A 12,037-nucleotide genomic window follows, 5' to 3' on the forward strand; every position below is an offset into this window, starting at 1 on the left:
GGGAGGTGGTGAAGGGAGGCAGCCGTGTTACAACAGTTCTGGGCAGCGAAATAATAGCTGTGGTCGGAGCGAAGGGAGGGTACAGCGCGATCCAAGCGAGTCTTTCCAGCCGCAGCCAAAGGACCTCGGCGCAGCCCTCCGTGCGCTTGAGATAAAGGGCGGAATCTTCCGCCGAGCAAAGCGGCCAGGACGTTCGTTAGCATCACCTCACACAGGGTTTCAGGGGAGACGGCTTCGGGAGCTGGTGGGTGGAGTTGGGACCGAGGATCTCGGTCAAAATCTGGTTCTTTTGGTGAAACGGTAGGGGATGGAGCACAGTTGGAGCTCGAGTGGAGCAGAGCTCCTTCTTGAGGGCTTCACACTTTGTCTTTTCCCACTAGGACTTCAGAAAGTGTTAAAAAAAGGGCGACGCTCACGTGTTTCTGCATGTTGTGTTTGTACAATTTTACAATTTTTACAGTGCTGTTTACTCAACCCGTATAAGCCCGGTTGCTCTCGGCAAACACTTACAACGTGCGTGCTCCGAATTTCCTCTTTGCAAAGCAGGCTTTACACGCCGCAGATGAAAACGCTGCAGCCTCGTTTAAGTAGGAAATAAAAGGGATTGCATTACTCTATTTCTTTGCAAGCTGAAAAAAAAATAAATAAAAGGCATTGTCCTCTTTCAGAGTTCAGATTTCATTTTCTTCACATGAAGTGGCCGTGGTTAGATTTACAAAACCTCTATTCTTTTTTTCCTTTTTTTTTTTTTTTTTTTTTCCCTCCACAGATCTGCGAATTTCCTATCTCTAAAGCACTTGCACAGAGTCAAAAAGAAAGACAATAGAAACGCAAATCTTCGAGCCAAAAGTTCCAAGCTGGCATGAAAAATGGCAAGAACAAGATTTGAACACTTTATAATACCAGTGTAACCACAAGATTACTTTTAAATTCCTTTGCTCGGAAATTCTGTATTTTATTTATCAGGGCAAAACAGGGCGTAAAGCAGAAAAGACATTTCTAAAGGTGTTCGTGGGCCGTTCGAAGCTCTGTCTGAAGGCGTACAGGCCATAACAGGAACACACAGACCAAATGATGATTCTGTTTTACATTTTGGCATTTTTGCAAACTTCCATAATTGTGTCATTTCAGTACATTAAAACAAACAGCAAGGAAATAGAAAATACTTCTGCCACAGCTGTGTTTACTACCTTAAATGTGTTTTTTTCTCAACCAGGCAACCAGTCTGAGATAAGAGGTTTCCCTGCTGTGTAACACAGCATAATCAGAAGCACACGCAGCACCCACCTGGAGTATTCCAACGTACAAGAGTGGCGGAAAATTAAAGCAATAGAATGGAAAAGTCAATAGCTTTTTCCAGTGAGACACATTTGACATAGTAATAGACTTACTTTTTAAGTATATGAATGTACAGAAGATCTCGGAGAGTTCCTTTGAGCGAAAATCCTATTTGTGGGGGAAAAAAAAGAATATTCAACCTTCCTTGAAGGAATCCAAATTTTAATCGAAAGGCTTTAAAACATATCCCATTTTACTGCCATGCGAAACGTGATTTTCCACTTTCTTTACTACTTTGGGGAGCGTATTTTACACAAACGAAAGCCTAATGAGCTATTCCTAGGTAAATGGGAATATTTTGTCAAAATTGTAAATATCCAAAGGATGTTATTTAGTTGAAATCAGCAGCACCTTCAGAGATTTCCCAGAGAGTTTTAATCTGCTTGAATATCCGTTTAGAAACAAAACTGAAATTTTTCTTACCGCTACTTCTATAGCAAAAACAAGTTGCAAAACCGTCGCAGAAAAAATCTTTTCCCCTTGAAATCAGTAGTATTGCTTTCCAATTTTCGTCCATTGCTGATATGAGGCAACTGCTTTTCACAAAGTCCAGGCCTTTTAGGCAGGATTTTATTTCACTGGAAAGTCTGATGGATCTTTTCAAAGCTTATTTTGAACGATCACTCAATAATTATTCTGAATGTTGTAGAAAGCAGAAATTCTGACGAATTTTTCAGGTCATGTAAAAGATACATTTTTCTTGACCTGAAATTAATTTTTTTTACTTCAGCTTTGAGTGCTTCTTTAAGGCCTTTGGTTCTGTACGAAGGAAATGAAAGAAATTTTGTATTCACAGAACGAAAATGCCTTGTAAAACTTTAGCGTGGACTTTTTAGACTTCCATACTATTTTGTCCCTTTGTTTTTTTTGGTATAGGCAGATAAGAACCTCTCAAATCAAGCCATGGAATATTTTTGAGTAACCAAATCTACAGTTGTTGTTAAAAGACAACTTTGGTTGAAAAAAAAGTAATCAGAACCGACCTTGTTGTTTAAATCGAGCACTGGCAAATGTAAGCCCCTACGGCAGATTGGCGCTTCGAAAGATTCTCCTCATTAGCTGAAATTTTAGGCAACCTCTTGTGTCTGGTTGGAAGGTTCCACCCATGAACGTTGGGGACAACCTGGTCGGTTCCTTAACACGCTCTTTGCAGCGTGCCTTATTTTAGCCACCCACAACGCAGGTCTGGAGCCTAGGCCAGCACCCTCAGCCACCACTGCTGAGGTGGAGCGAGATGGATGTGTCTCGAGGAAGGGTTGCTCTCTCCTGACCTATCCCTTCTCCCAAGAATCCTGTCAAACTCAAGTATTTAGGACACGAGTGGGCCCTAATACACGCACTGCAGGCTGGATCAATCCGACTCGGCGGGAGCACTTTCCAGGCCATCTATGACACAGTATTTAGCAGGTGACCGCATGGGATCCAGGAGGTCCCCCGAGAACCAGCAGAGAGAGGCGTTTTCGCTCTCTGTGCGCCCATGCTGTGAGTTTAACGCTTGGCTCTTCAGACTCGTAGGTCACCAGAGCATCCCCTGGCACGGCTGCCGCTCCGGGCACTACGGACGGGTGTTCAAACACGGGGACAAGTGTGGTGTGGTCCCAGGAGAAGCTGAAGTCAGAGCGCTCCAAACAGCACTCCTTTTTAATAATGAAGGTAATTAAGCCTCATACACCATGGTAAAGGTCATGGCAAACTCACAACCACCAGCAAATCAAGCGGTTTGGGGTCAGGCTGCTCCCATTGCTGCCAGAGGAGGCTCACCATGGGCTTGCCCAGAAGCCAAGTCAGGTCAGCCCCGAGCCTTTGCAGGTTCTCAGCTCACCGTGACGTGCTCCAGCTCAGCCGTCGGATGGGGCAGGGGTAGGAGCCACCAGCTGAAGTTTTGCGTCCGGCCGCTGCAGCAGACGAGGCTGGCTGTTGTTATTTCACCCTGTGCTGTGTCCTCCGCAGCACTTGGCTTGGAAGAGGACTTTTAGAAGTACTGAGGAATAGTTTTGGTTATGAGAGAGCGTAGCAAAACCTTAACAAGGCAAATGCAAAGCTTGGGAGGTCTGGGTTCTGCTCAGCTACCCAGTTTACCTCCCTGGTGGGCTGGCTCTGGCCATGCTGCCGCTCGCTCGCTCCCCCCATGCAGTGGGATGGTGGGAGAAAGAGGAAGAGCAAAAGCAAGAAAACTCACGGGTGAGGATAAAGGCAGTTTAACAGGTGAAGGAAAGAGAAAAAAACAGCAAGCAAAGCAAAGGCAACCACCTCCCACAGGCAGACTGATGCCCAGCCAGTCCCTGAACACAGACCACCCTGGAAGTCAGCTCCCCAGCCCTCCTTCTTCTTCTTCTGCCGCCGTTTTTGCTGCCGAGCACGATGTTAGGTGGTAGGGAGTTGAACAGCCACCAAATACAGATCCTGCCTCAAAGGGTATGGGAATTTCTGGGCACAAAGTTGAAAAAATAGATACAGGGATAGATTTGTCCTACCTGTGTTGCTTAGAGGGTCCTTTCTTTCGGGTGGTGTGATGGAGACGGGGATGTGGGATTCCTCAAGGAGGATAACTAGATGAGAGGTGCTTTCTTGTCCCTTCTGTCAAAAGAGAAATGACCGTCTATTTAAGCGAACAACGCAAGGAACCTTCCCATTCCATTTCAGAAGAAGCCCGGGGCTGCAACTACTTAAACCCCACTTTCTGCCACACAAAGCACCGTTCCGCTCACAGAGATCTTTATAGGGGAAATTAGCACAACTTCTTGGTAAATCTGTTGGATTAAAAAGCGACGTGGCTGGCAAACGCCGTTTCCCTTTTAAGCTGTTTGAGCATTTCTGTCATAACAAACATTGTCCCCAAATCGTGGCACCCTTTCCTCTCACAAATTTTTGAGTGGTGCTGGAACACACTCTGATATGATTCCCTTTCATTTCTGACACCGTTATGTCATTTTACGGATTTGCGCTGACAGCACTTCATTTCGACATCATTATAGCATCTCAGCTGACTTTCCACGCTGAGCACACCAAGAGAGTTTTGTGATACTGTTCTAAGAACAGTCAGAATGCAAAACAACCCCGCTGAAGAGTAATTATTATGCATGAACATGATCAGGTTTTCGTGCTTCAATTTCCAGCTGTTGCAAAACTCGATATTTTCTTTCAAAAAACGGCCAAGAGATTACAGGTATAGGTAAATCTACCGCAAGGCTGGAGGATGCAGAGCCTGGTGGGTGCACAGCCTGCCGTTACGGCTCGCAAAGGCGGGCACAGCACTCACCGGGAGGCAGCCCATCGTCTTTGGCCCTTCAGAAGTCAAGTGCTTGAGCTGGGCAGCGAGGTGCCCAGGGGCCTCAACTCCCCTCGCAGGCAGCAGAAGGAACCAAAGGGGGTTTGGTCCGTCGGGGTTAGACCTGCCTCTTAGGATGCGATGAGGTTTTGTCAGGACGTGGCGGTCCCAGATGCAGAGGGGGAGCCTAGAGAAGCGAATTAGCCTCCCTGCCTAACTTTTAGGCAGTTAAATTCAGGAGAGCCTAGTTGCGCCCCGAGGGGTAGAGAAAGGCGACTGGAGAAAAATACCACGGTAGAAAACACCGAAAAACCCCCAACAGCTCTCTTTTCATGCCTCTCGGTGCTATGTCTAGTAGATTCACGGGGTGGGCAGTGCGTGAGCTGCCTCCGTGGTGTGCAGAGGAAAGCCGGGCGACAGGTCGAAGCCGGAGCCTCTCTGAGGCCTCCGTGACGAGGGGGAACCGATCCCGCTGGAGATGCTCTTGCAGTGACACCCGTGCAGGCCAGCAGCGCGGCCACCCCAGGGTCACGCGCCTCCCCGGCCGCTGCGGACAGAGACTCTGGTTCCCCGAACCGCGCTGCAAAACCTCCACCTGCCTGTGCCCACGCTCGGATCTGCTCTAAGCAAGGAAAGATACTCCAGCGCCTGGAGAATTACGTTAAAAATTGAAGAATATGAAGGTAGCGGCAGCTCCAAATACCACAAACCTTGGATTGATCAAAATGTACAATATTCATTCGTCTCCCTTACGGAAGCGTGTTCTCACGCAGGCTCTAACAATATCATCAACTGCTATTTTTCTGGTTTTAATTGGAACATTTGCGTTGGCGAGGATATCCAAGGCATGCTTAGGACGTGAGACAGGTCAGTATTTTTACTGTCATGTTAAAATTAGGGATCCCCTCCCTTTCAGCCACTGCACTTGGTACAAGCAGAGTCAGTCCTTTCTTCATGATCTTTTGCAGGCGTGGGAATTCTCCAGTCTCTGTAGTGTGTAAGTGCCTTACTCGCCTTGATAACGTTTTTCCTCAGGTGAAACAAGATAATGAATAGCATTACCTCCCCTGTTTGAGAGGGAAAAATGAGACAGAGGAGGCTTGCTGGAGTCCAGATTCAAGCCAGCTCCCACATCCATCCCACCAGGGTGCACGCCGCTGTCTCCACCTGTGTGGGGCTGTCCTCAGGCAGACAGAAAACCAGGGCTCCGTTTTCTTCTCATGCCTTTTGTGTACGTTTGACAGTAATGAAGTAGTAGGTTGCCTGAAAATAGTGTGTGCCCGAAAGCAGAAAAGTCCCTGACGGGCTTTTAGAGAGTTAAATCCTCAGTCAAACGTGCCAGCAAGCCCTGGCTGTGTGGGGCAGGAGGCAGGAGTGAGTGGAATCAGATGGAGAAGCACTGAGCTGGGAATACAGCTTTTTGAGACAGCGGCTGCATGTTTCATATTTTACATTTACGGCTCAGCTGACGTAGATCAAAAAAGTTACCCGAGGGCAAGGCTGAATTATCTTGTTCTGGTGAGACACCCCAGGTAAACGGGAGCGTCTGGGAGCCCAGCAGCCCGAGCCCAGCCTCAGCTGAGGAGCGCAGAGTTTCCTCTGCACGCTCGGAGAGGGAGCAGCGGTAGCACGTCTGACGGGAGCGAGGAGTCGTGGGTGGGAGATGGGTACGTCGCCTGTAGCCGGACCCATCGATAGTGTTAGGCTTGTATTTTGTCACACAACTCTTTTTTTTTTTTTATAAGGGATGACATTGGAAAGACCAGGTCTGCACTGTGGACGGCTCCTGTGCGGAAGCGAGCGGGTGATGCTGCTGTGATCCTCCAACGTGCCCCATGCGTCCTACAGCCCGGAGGAAGCTGCCGCCGTACCTGTGGGCCCCCCACTGGGCACCCTGCTGCTCCTCCAGTGGAAAGGTCTGGCCAGCCAAAGGGGTCCGCAGTTACAGCGCCTCTCTCCCTGCAGCATGTGCCTCATAGCTGGACTTGGAGACAGCCACAGTTCCCGCCCATCGTTGTGGATGCCCCATCCCTGGAAGTGTTCGAGGTCAGGTTGGATCTAGTGATAGATGTCCCCTGATCCTTAAAGGTCCCTTCCAACCCAAACCATCCTGTGATTCCTCCCTGTGCAAAAGTCTTCCAGGCCAGAAAGGGGCTTTGGTGTTTCCATGAGCGAGCAAGAGGATGAGCCGCTTTCCTCGTTGCTCCCATGGGCATCGCAAGGGAAGAACGTCATCTACCACAGCATCCTCCCAGGTTACTCCTGAGCTAGTTAAGCTTGAGGAGAGAGAGAGTCTTATGAGATGGAGCTCGTCCTTTCAAATCCAAGCCCGTGCCTTTCAGCTGCCTCACCCCAACCCAGATGTGCTGCTGCCCAGCCTCCAGAAAACCTGATTCACGCCTTCACCCGCAGCCCACTGCCAGCAAGCGAAAGATTTCCATTGACTTCACTCAGTTCCGTGGCCGGCCCGTGGGACTCTGAGCACACTGCAAAAGGCCAGGCCTCTGCTGAATCTGTCAAGGGTCTCCTGTGTTGTCAGAGCCAGCCGAGCCTTGCTGGCTGCTGCCAGCGAGGAATTTGGCCCTACGTGCCTTTTCTGGCGCGGCTGTCGCAAGCTGACTTCACCCTCCGTTCATCTCGTGCTCCTTCTCGAGCTAGCTTGGGAAATGAGCTGTAATTGAGAATGTAGCTTTTTAGATATCAAAGCCCGTTTAACATTCATTAAGTTCATGAAGCGATGGTTAAAAATAAAAGCTAAAGCGATGTATCTTGAGTTTTTGCTGATAGAAAAATATGTCAGACTTTCTGGAAAACCCTGCCCCTGGGATGACTGCCAAGTGTTTGCTTCTCTATTGCTACCATATTTTGACCTCAAATGGAACTTTCTCATGACATCACAAATATTATTATATCATGCAAATTAGGAAGCTGTTAACGTAGTCCAGGATAACATAGCTGAAAAATAACAGGCTGCAGCCACTTTTCATTACACTCTGAAGGTCTAAAGAGTTCTGAAGTATAAATCCTCAATTCTGCCTCTCTGAGTACTGAAGAGCGGATTACCTCACAGCAAAGCAAGCTGGTTACTTAAAGAAGCTGGCTAATCCACGAGGCATTATTGCTGTCCTCTTCTGTTGGCATCTTTTGTAATAGTTTATTAACAATGATTTGTGTCCTGTTGAGTAAGCTGTGTTTGTATAACACCACTGGCACTATATTAGCTGAGACCAAGGGTATTCTGGCTAGTTAGTCACAGCTATCAAATGCTTGGGCTTAATTTTCACTCTTTTCTGGCTAAGCATCTTTAACAAATATTTTGCTGCAGGGCAGCAAAAATCCCGAATAGTCAACAGCATTGTTTGCAGGACTGGATACGCATTTACAGCCAGATGAATATGTTTGATGTGCTCTTGCGGTGGAAACACAATGACATCTACTGGCCAAGGCAGATGGCTGTGGGAGGGTTGGCAGGAGGATTATGTGCAGAAAACAGCGCAGATTCGACGGTGCGAGGAGAGGGGATGTCACCCTTCTGAGAGGCGGGATGCTAAATCAGAGGAACATCCGCAGATACCGCAAGTAAAACAATGGCAATTGCAAACCAGAAAACTTAAGGTATTTTACTTATGTACCACTTGTTTATGGCGAGTTGAAAAACAAACAAACAGGCAAAACACTGGCCAAATCCTCTGATGGTGCGAAGCTTCCCTCTTGTGTTCAGTAGTGATGAAAAATGGAGTTAAGGCAACTTACACTGCGTGTAACCGGCTGAAATCCACAAACAAGATCCCAAGTGCACCGACGCGGTGGGTCTTGAAAAGGATCCACGGAAGCGGGGTGTCCTGATCTCCTCAAATGACACAGTCTTGATTTCTGCACTGCGCTGCTATTAGTGCATTTTTCTCTTAACATGATGCAATCTCTAAATCTTGTGCAGAAGATTATACCTAATCAACCCCAAATACACGGTGTTCCAGCAGTAAGGTACTTCTCTTGCAAATAGTGTTGTTAAAAATAAATAAAGGAGGCAATCAAAACATGCCTCTTTCTGAAAACGTGCATGCTAACAATAGCAAGGAGAATAAATTTCCTCCCAGCTCCTGCTTCTGCTGTTCGAAGTCTATCATTTTGAAATCCCTTGTCTACCACCAGCTCCCCTCCTGTAATTTTTAGTTCTGTCACCTCAACAAGATGACGGAGTTCAGCAGAACCAGCACCTCCAAAAGTCATCACGCTTGCTTTCCAAACCAGGTAGGCTGTGCCAATTTACTCGGTGGGCGGCAGTGGGTTGGAAACGTTACACGGCCGTGGTGTCAGCACAGCACCCGTATCAGCATAGCACCCAGAGGAGGAATAGGCTGTGCTGGAAGGAAGGCTTTGGCTCCAGTTCGTGGAAGCAAATCAATCCAGAGCTGAGGGGTACAGCACGGACTAGATCCAGTCCAGGGCTGCACAGGCCTTTAGGTGGTGAGAAGAAAATCCAGGCTGGCCAAAAAGGGCAAGCAAGAGCAGCAAACACGAGCGACGCGTTGATATAAAGCTCTGCATTAAGGATGGTCACCCCAATCCGTGGAGGCTTGAGCTCTGCTGGTTTTAGTGGGAGTCAAGACTGTGCCCAAAGTGAAGCATCGCCCTGTGGGCTCTGTTTGTAGCGTAAGCGAGCGGCCCAAGGCTCTGCACAGGTTTGGGTGTTACTCCCTCGCTTCGATTTCACCCCTGAGAGAGCAGAAGAGGGAACGTGAGCGAAGGGGTAGGGATTTGACCCTAATGTCACAACCCCACGGCTCAACAATGGGCTTTTCACAGCGCTGCTTGCAAGGAAGCAAAGGGGTGAGGGGGAGAGGGAGGAGACAGGAGGAGAAAAGGCAAACCACGGAAAAGAAAAGAAGGTGTTACTAGTTCAGTGTGTGCTTAAACAGATCTAAAAATGGTCTGCTGCGTAGCTTAAAACCAGAAATCTGTGACAAAACCGATCTGAGGGTCAAAACATACCAGACCATGCAGAGCAGCAATATCCTTCTGCGCATCGGATTGAGACATCCCCTGCAGGGGATGCAGGGATGCTCGCCACGGGGCCACTCTGGGCTGCATTTCCCTCCTCAAATAACTTCAGGGCGTCAGAACTGGCATTTGATTCCTGAGTGGCAGCATTGAGGACGCAGGGCAAAGCAGGAATGTGCGCATCTGCGAAGCCGCTAGTTTGGATGTGACATCCTGGGTGCTGGTTCTGAATGGCTGTATTGTGTTGGGGGGAAAAAAAAAACCCAAGAGCAAGAAAACGTCTTCCGTGTTTTCTGACATGTGTGACTTCTTTAACAGAGCTATTACGGGATGTGAACTTTCATGTTAAACACAGTGACACCTAATAATGAATAAAAAATAAGCCAGCTGCAGATTTCCAGGCTGCTCTCCTACGTTACCAGGCCATCCGTGACTTCTGCAAGTGGTCATGTATGTTAATGGTTTTCTCACTGCAGCAGCCAACCGAGGTGTGGCCTGAGAACTCTAAGTGTGACACTCGTGTCCCTGTTTAGGGCTAATATAAACCCCTGCCTTTCATGCTGGCAGGTGGGTCCGCATCTGTGTGTGTCCATGGGTGCGTTCCACAGTAATTCTGGGTAATAGCAAACACTCTGCAGAGTCCACCCAGTTACTCTCTTCCCTCACTTGACTTTTACTCACATTTCCCATGAACTTGGTTACACAGGAACCGTTAAGAAAAAATATTTGTTCAGATAATAAAGGGTGGGGTTTTTCGTCCAGACCCCAAAAATCTGCTGAATCTCTCGACCGGCAGGAAGGCAGTCAGTGGTAACCTCTGCTGCCCCTCCGAAAAGCATTGCATTGCCTGGGTTATTTGTGTAAAGGGACACTGTGACGTCAAACTGGGACCTAAAGATACTCATTGTAAACACATTTTTTTGTTTTTTAACAAACCGAAGAATTGTGGAGGTATTTCTGTGTTTATCATTTCCAGTGGATACAGGGGACTCTGGTATATCTTTATTACAAATAAACATCTTCCACGCGGCCAGTGCATCCCAGACAATGCAGCCTTATGCTCGTGCAAGGGAGTCAGGGAGAGAAAATTATGAGAAATTCATTACTTAAACCTGAAATGAATCAACTCATTTTCTTTGTCTGAGTTGGGAGAATGAGGAAACACGGAGAGGCAGTTAAATCCTTGAAAAATGTTTATAAAGTCTGAGAAAATAAAGGTGGGAGGGTGAAGCACCCTGGTTAAAAGCACAGACGGAAGAACGTTGGTCCTCAGGTGTGCCACACCTCTGCTACTGCCAGTCAGACAGAGCGGGGATTTTACACCCATTTTTGTCTCCTTGTTTTCAAAACAGAGGCCTGCTTGCATAAAGATGTGTCTTCTTCACGCACACGTGCAGAGAGGAGCCAGAGAGCTTTGCACACCCAGAGCTGCAGTCTCCTTCTGGGCACGTTCCACGAGCGAGCCGGCGTTAATCACCCTTGGGTGCTCACTTTGAGACATCCTGGAAGGCTCTGCTTTTTGGGAGCACACAGCCTGTGCCACCTTTAGGTCGTTTCATTCAGACACCACAAGTGATGAACACTTCGCTTCCAGCCTTCCAGTAACTTCTGTTAAGCCAGAACTCCTCCGGGACAAGCAAAACTGGACATGGGAACTCCCCCGGTGAGGGTGAAGGCAGGAGAGGGAGGTGAGGATGCTGATGCTGCCTTGCTCTTGCTTTGACCTCTTGTTGGCCCTGGGTAAATCTCTTCATTTAATTAGCAAGAAGGCAAAAAGAAGACACTCACCCACTGAGGACGGCACGATTCCCAGGCAATGAATGAGAGGGCTGTGGCACGGGTACACAGCATAGCCATGCTCATTGTTCTTAGCAGATTTTAGTCCCCATCCCCTTTTAAATGCACTTTTTGCGCCCTGTGGCGACGCTCAGCTGCCTTCCCCTGGTCCCGCAGCGTGGCACAGGGCTGAGATTTGCCTTTCTACCATCTGGAGGTGAGGCGGATGGAAGACAAAACTTCTTTTTCGCTAAACGAGCCAACACAAACAGCCGCCTTTGGCCCTTTCCCATCGCTCTCCACCCTGAAAAGACCAACCAGAGAACGGAATAGGATGCATATAAAAGACCCCTAAACGTGCGAGCATCTCCTGGTAGGTGCTGTTCAAATGACTCCTGAATGTTTCAGCATATCTTTAGTTCTCTTTGATTCTTCTGAGGTTATATGGGTGGTTACTGGCAGAATTATACAAATACAGTCTTCACAGCTCAGCAATCCTTGGATCCAGATTTGGAGCTCAATGTGGGTGGCATAGGAGTAAATGCCAATAAGAAGGCTAGGACAGGGTTGTTACTTACAGAAACGAAATGACTCAGTACAGAGCCTTTGCACGCCGCAATTCAAGAGCCAGAAGAATATTTTGTAACTACTGAA

Source organism: Leptosomus discolor, chromosome 7 (assembly GCF_034619465.1).
Source record: "Leptosomus discolor isolate bLepDis1 chromosome 7, bLepDis1.hap2, whole genome shotgun sequence".
In the NCBI taxonomy this organism is placed as follows: domain Eukaryota; kingdom Metazoa; phylum Chordata; class Aves; order Leptosomiformes; family Leptosomidae; genus Leptosomus; species Leptosomus discolor.